A 7,209-nucleotide genomic window follows, 5' to 3' on the forward strand; every position below is an offset into this window, starting at 1 on the left:
CATGTTTTGCATCTATCGTCCTTTTCATTTTCTTTTTTTTGTTCTAAACCTATGTTTTTGATTCCGCCATCCCGAACAGGGCCTAAATTGAGACATAATTTCTCGCCCCTATGCTTTCCTCGGGAAGAGACCCTTATTTCTCTTATGCTTTCCTCGGGCACACCCCAGGATTTCCCTCTTGCTGAATCGCTCCGAGGCCATCTAATTTGTGGTTATGCCTTGTCTTCAAAGAAGTTTAACGTAGTAACACGAAGAAACATGTTTGGTTTGGACAGCAAAGGAAAGGTTGTCTACTTCCTGCCCTCCAAACCATAAGATGCATATTTTCATTCTCCGGTTGTATACTGCTAGGTAGGGGACTTTGATGGCTGACAAGCAGATACTAAATTCAATAGTCATCTGTTATTAATTTATTTTAAGATTAGAGCATCTATTCTTTAATAGATGATCCAAATTTTGACAGTCCAAAATCAAAAATGTAAAATATGAACCGCCAAATCGTGCGTTTTAGAGCTTCAAAAAATGCTCAACTCCAACAAATGGTCCAAATTGGAGATGTAAAAAAAGAGCAACTCCAGCACATGGTCCAAAACGAAGATTAAAACAACCAACTATTATTTCATCTCAACATAGTTCAAACATAAAATTCAACATAGTTTCATACACAAATTCAACAACTACTTATTCGAACTACTAGATGAAACTTCTCCTCGTCGTCCGAGCTGCGGAACTGCTGCCAGAACTCGTCCTTGGTCGGGTCATCACACCCCTCGTCCTCCTCCTCGGAGTCACCCTAGTCCTCATCCGACGACTCGATATGGATCACAGTCGAGGGGTCCGCCTCGTCCTCCTTCTTCACCCCCTTCTTTTTCGCCTCGATGTCGCGCTTCCAGTAGTGCTCCAGCTCGGCCTAGATGTACTACGGATGCTCTCGCGCAAACCGAGCCATCTCCGCCACGTCGCTCTTGCCCGGAGCGACGACAACCGCTGGTCTCTTCTTCGCCTTCTTCGCCGACATCTACTCCATGGATGCCCTGCGGCACGGGCCACTTCGCCACCACCTGGGACTCGATCTCCGGGAAGAGGAGGCGGACGGGGTCGGGGCGGGATGGAGGCGGAGGGGGCGGAGGCAGAGGCGGACGGGGTGTGGAGGCGGCTGGAGAGGAGGCGGACGGGGTCGGGGCAGGGCGTCGGCGGACGGAGCGGAGCGGCGGCCCAGGAGGGGAATCGGCGGGCTGTCTGGATCTACGGCGGGGCGGCATCGAAGAGCTGCGGCACGGCGGCGGCGGGCGGGGAGCGGTCAGGCAGAAGCGGAATGAAGTGGTGGTTGGGCGTTTCTCGGGCGGCCGCGGATTTGGGCCAGTTGTATCTCATGATGTAAATTTGCATCACAAAGTTTTCAATTTTACATCATCGGGAGGTCGCGGTCCAATTTTTTTTATATGAACCGTGTGTTGGAGCAGTGTTTTTGCGCGAGACGGTCCAAAAGTTAGGTATTTTTATATTTGGACCATCTATTGGAGATGCTCTTAGGCACACATCCATACGTTAAGGGGAACATCCGACTGGTTGAGCTCTTTCAGGAGGAAAACTTTCAAGTCAGGGAAACGTCAGCAAGCATCCGACTGATTTGCATGCACCCCAAGCTCGTCCGCAAGTTTGTTGCTGCCCCTTTTTAGTGGGAAAAGCTTATCTCTTACTGGCCGATCCGCGCGATCGTTCCACCTGCTTCGTGTCCGTCCGATCGCGACTTGATCAGACGGGCGAGAGCATTCCCGCGTCTGCCAGCTTCGTGTCCGTTTCCTGCAACCCAGCTCTTGTTTCATGACTGTTTCCTGCAACTGCAGATCTAGCGCTGGGCGTCTGCCGCCTGCGGCACGTGACGCGTGTCGTATGTAGACCCACTGCACCGCACATCCTTCTCCCCCTATCTTATCTCTTCTCCAATCGGTCTTTCTTCCCCAACTCCTGCAGCACTGCCCGCCTCGTCCAGCAACTCCGGTAGCAACGTCGTCCTCACCAAACGGATATGGATGTGTATGTGTTGATTCCACCCTAGCCTTACCAAAGCGGATCCCCTCTTGATAGTACGGTGACTCCTACGAAACTAGTCCACCAACAACGAAACGAAGGAGCTACACCGTCTTGAATAAAACACCGAGGGGAGTTAATCGTCTCGTGCCAATGGATGAATCTCTGAAAGAACTTAACGCACACGATTAATCTGCAGAAGCAATGTCATCAATCACCAAAACATCTTGGGGATAAATATGCCCTTACAATCTCCCCCTTTTTGGTGGATTGATGACAATACGGGATTTGCACAACATGAGAGATATAGGACAAGCGCAAAAACCCCACCGTCCTAAAATGTAGATGAGCTCCCCCTAAATGTGTGCTATCTAGATAAGTGCTTTGGACTGCACGGCACACATACTAGGATCAACGCTCCCCCTACATTTTAGAGACCAACCACCTAAGCAGGGTATATGAGAGTAGCATAGATAACTTAATAGGATAAGCATGCAACTCATAAGCTAGATAGTGACATAGATAATGATACTGGAAAGATAAGGTAGCATATGTCTCACACCATATGACTGGAACTTAGATCTCACTGACACAAACCAAACAAAGCAAATAGCGAGGAAAACACAAACACAGAAGATGGAAGACACAAAGCACAAATCCCTAAACTCTCTCCCCCTTTGGCATCGAGACACCAAAAAGAAGAGGGAGTGTTGCTACGGCTCCAGGTGATAGCAAGAGAGAGACACACACATCAGATCTCAGCGGGATCATCTGCGCCACCATCGTCAGTCGGGAAGTGCTCGGCATCAGAATCGGTCCATGGGCAGTGCTGCTGAATCCACTCCTCCTCCTCAGTAAGCTGGTCCTCAGATCCACTGATAACTGTAGCACCCAACTGACGCATGATCTCCTTTGGCGACCTCGGGCCTTCTTCTCAGCCACATGAGTCATGTACTGACCGTGAGACTCCATGCAGAATAGCTTCTTCATCTTGAGCTTGAGCTTCTTTGCCCAAGAGGGCTCTGCCTCAGAAGGCACGTAGTCATCATCATCATCCTCAGCCTCAGCCCCAGTCTCCTCCTCGGTCTCCATGGCAGTAGCAGACGAAGGAACTCCAGACTTAGGGGCCTGAGTGCCCCAGTTATCCTTCTTCCTCAGACGCTTGATGTTGTGAGAGACCAACTCTCTAGTCTCCAAAATCACCTGGGGATAGACACGAGCCCAGGCCTTTTCAATAAGCAGCATGATGAACTGTCACGCCCAATATGCGACCCTATCCAAAAGGAACTCGAAGGTCCCACCAAGGATAGACCGGCATATTGAAACGCTTTTGCAAGGTGGATATCATTACATCAACATTACATAATAGATGGGGATACATACAAGAGGCATACAATGCCACATGAATACAACATCACAATACATCAGAGCATCATCCGACTACGGATGAAACACAAACAGAAACTCAAAAGACATCCACCCTGCTAGCCCAGGCTGCAGACCTGGAACCTCTCCCCTGATCGAAGGAGCAGAAGAAGAACTCAACGCAAGCAAGCATCGCTCTCGCGTCATGATCCTCAAATAACCTGTACCTGCAACTGTTGTTGTAGTAATCTATGAGCCACGAGGACTCAGCAATCCCATTACCATGGGTATCAAGACTAGCAAAGCATAAAGGGGAAGGAAGGGGTAAAGTGGTGAGGTTGCAGCAGCGACTAAGCATGATATGGTGGCTAACATACGCAAATAAGAGCGAGAAGAGAGCAAGAGGAACGGTCGTCAACTAGTAATGATCAAGAAGTGATCCTGAACTCCTACTTACGTCAAACATAACCCAGAAACCGTGTTCACTTCCCGGACTCCACCGAAAAGAGACCATCACGGCTACACACACGGTTGATGCGTTTTAAATTGGATCTGGTGTCAAGTTATCTACAACCGGACATTAACAAATTCCCATCTGCCTATAACCGCAGGCACGGCTTTCGAAAGATTATACCCTGCAGGGGTGTCCCAACTTAGCCCATGATAAGCTCTCGCGATCAACGAAGGATATACCTTCTCCTAGGAAGACCCGATCAGACTCGGAATCCCGGTTTACAAGACATTTCGACAATGGTAAAACAAGACCAGCAAGACCGCCCGATGTGCCGACAATCCCGATAGGAGCTGCACATATCTCGTTCTCAGGGCAACACCGGATGAACACTACGTACAACTAAAACCAGACCTCGAGTTTCCCCGAGGTGGCGCTGCAAGTGGCTCTGGTTCGGACCAACACTTAGACAAGCACTGGCCCGGGGGGGCTATAATAAAGATGACCCTCGAGAGAGCGACTCCCAAGGGAAAAGTAGGTGGTGGTGAGGCAAATGGTAAAACCAAGGTTGGGCCTTGCTGGAGGAGTTTTATTCAAAGCAAACTGTCAAGGGGGTCCCATAAATCACCCGACCGCGTAAGGAACGCAAAATCCGGGAACATAACACCGGTATGACAGAAACTAGGGCGGCAAGAGAGGAACAAAACACCAGGCAAAAGGCCGAGTCTTCCACCCTTTACCAAATATATAGGTGCATTAATAATATAAGAGATATTGTGATATCCCAACCAAAATCCTGTCCACCATGGAGAAATCTTCAACTTCACCTGCAACTAGCAACGCTATACGAGGGGCTGAGCAAAAGCGGTAACATAGCCAAACAACGGTTTGCATAGGAAAGGTGTCAAAGGTTAGAGGTTCATGGCAATATGGGAGGCTTGATAAACAGGTGATAGGTAGCGCAGCAAAGCGATAGAACGAAGAAACTAGCATAGCAATGATAGTAGTGAGATCCAGGGTAGCGGTCATCTTGCCTTAAATCCTGCTAGGAAGAAGAACGAGTCCATGAAGAAGACGAACGGATGAAGCCGAACCAAGCGTAGACGAACGAATCCTCACGATCCCAACGAAACAGGAACTAACAAGAAGAAGCACACAACATGGTAAACACACCACACATGAACAAGGCATGATGCACAACCAAGTATGATGCATGACAAAGCTACGTGAAGCTACTCATGGCAAGAGATGATGCAAACAAGAACAACACATCAAGGCAAGTTTAAATGAGGTCGGGAACAACATATAACGAATCCGATAAGTCCTCATATGCATATTTCGAAATTGGTCCAGATCTGAATAAACATTATGTTCAAGTTGTTAAACAGCAAGTTAAGATGCAACAAGATGATCTACACGAAATTCTAGTCAAATTACATATAAAGTTCATTTAGTTCGGAGCTACGGCCTAGAAGATATGAGCGAAACAAGATAAACATGGCATTGATGCAAAATGCATACAAACATCAAGCAAACGCACCAAAACAAGGATGCAACATGATAATATGAAACGGCATGCAAAATTAAGAAAGTTCATATAGAGCACACTCAAAACGGAGCAACGGTTCAACACACACACATGAAACAAGTATAAAGGACAAGCTGTCCAAAACAGCAACTAGGCATATTGCAAGCATCAAAACAACATGCTACAACACCTCAACATAATAACAAAAGGCATGGGCATGATGTACAGGTAAAGCATAACAAAACATGAACACTGAGCTGTCTCCAGAAATCACTAGAACATGCTCAAACACACATGGTAAGATTGCAAGTAATAACAATTTCAGAGTTTGCAGAAAATAATATCAGGTTGCAATGTTTAGAGCTATCAAACAACATGTTACAGGAACATATCATGGCAAATAAAGGCATGCCATGAACCTACTAATAGCATAGAATAAAAGTTCCTTACTGACCATAAGCCAAAAAGGATCAGAAAATATGATGGCACCCACGTAAACATGGCAAGTTATATTACAGATTCAAACACGACAGAAACAGAATTATGAAGGCATGTTGGTGAGCTTGTACCACTCACCACAGAGCAATACATGGCATGGCAAGGCACCCAACAGTAAGAAGACATGTTTATGAAGCTAAGCATGGCAAGAGCAAGTTCATAGGGTGCATGGAACACTAGGAAAACACATGGCAACAACTGAACTTAATGTTAACAGGCTGACAGCAACATTATCAAGCAACTTTGGAGAAAGTTTACAACTAGTTACAGCAAGCTACAAATGCAACCAGGGGCATGGATGGATAGAGCATGGCATGTGGATCAAAAAATGTTTAGTGATCATCTCCAGATTATGCATAGAATGATTAGTAGCAACATGTTTACATAGCATCACGAAATAACAGATTCAGCCTAGCAAAACAGCAACAACATGTACCCTACTTAACAAGCTCAATTCACTCACCGCAAGTCCTTGTATGACAAGATAAGCATAGCATCATCAAGAAGACATATTTGTGAAACAAACCAAGTCAAGAACAAGTTCGTAGCATGCAAGGATCAACTACATCAACCTTGGCAAAATTGAATAACATGTAAACAATCTGCCAGGAAACATTTTGAAGCAAAAGTAGAGCACTCAAATGACATGCTAGACTACTCCATAATTGCAAAAAAGGCCATGAATGGATAGAGAACAACCATATATTCAAAACACCCTTGCTGAAGTATCTCAAAATATGCATGGATCTTTCTGTAGCATCAGGTTTACATGGCATCAAAATAACAGCAGAACATGGACTAAAATCAGCAATATCACGATGCCTAGTTTGCATGCTTGTGCTAGTCACCACATTGATCACAAAAATACATGGTCAACACCCCTGTAAAGATGGCATGGCATAGTTCAAAACACATGTAGACATCAACCTCATAGGATGCACACATCAATCATGGCAAAAATGACAAAAGAGCTCGTTCTGTTAACAGACAGCAGAAAACATCATGAAGCACTCTTACAACGATGATTCAGGCATCTAGATGACCTCAAATGAATATGACGCAATGGAATGAAATGATGTACTCATCGAGGCGAAAAATTTGACATATTATACGCATGAAACGGTGCTACGGATGCAGAGATACGGCATGACGAATATGACATAATTATGATCAAAATCTGGGACTTGGCAGAAAATCACCTTGCGGGATTGGGACGGAGAGATCCCGGGACGGACGAGATCCAGGCGGCTCGGGGCGCGTTTGGACCGCGGGACAGGTGGATCTCATCCACCCGCCTGGATCCGGCGAGGCGGCGGCCGGTGCCGGGACTCCGGCG

The sequence above is a fragment of the Triticum dicoccoides genome, chromosome 1B (genome assembly GCF_002162155.2).
Source record: "Triticum dicoccoides isolate Atlit2015 ecotype Zavitan chromosome 1B, WEW_v2.0, whole genome shotgun sequence".
Taxonomy (NCBI): domain Eukaryota; kingdom Viridiplantae; phylum Streptophyta; class Magnoliopsida; order Poales; family Poaceae; genus Triticum; species Triticum dicoccoides.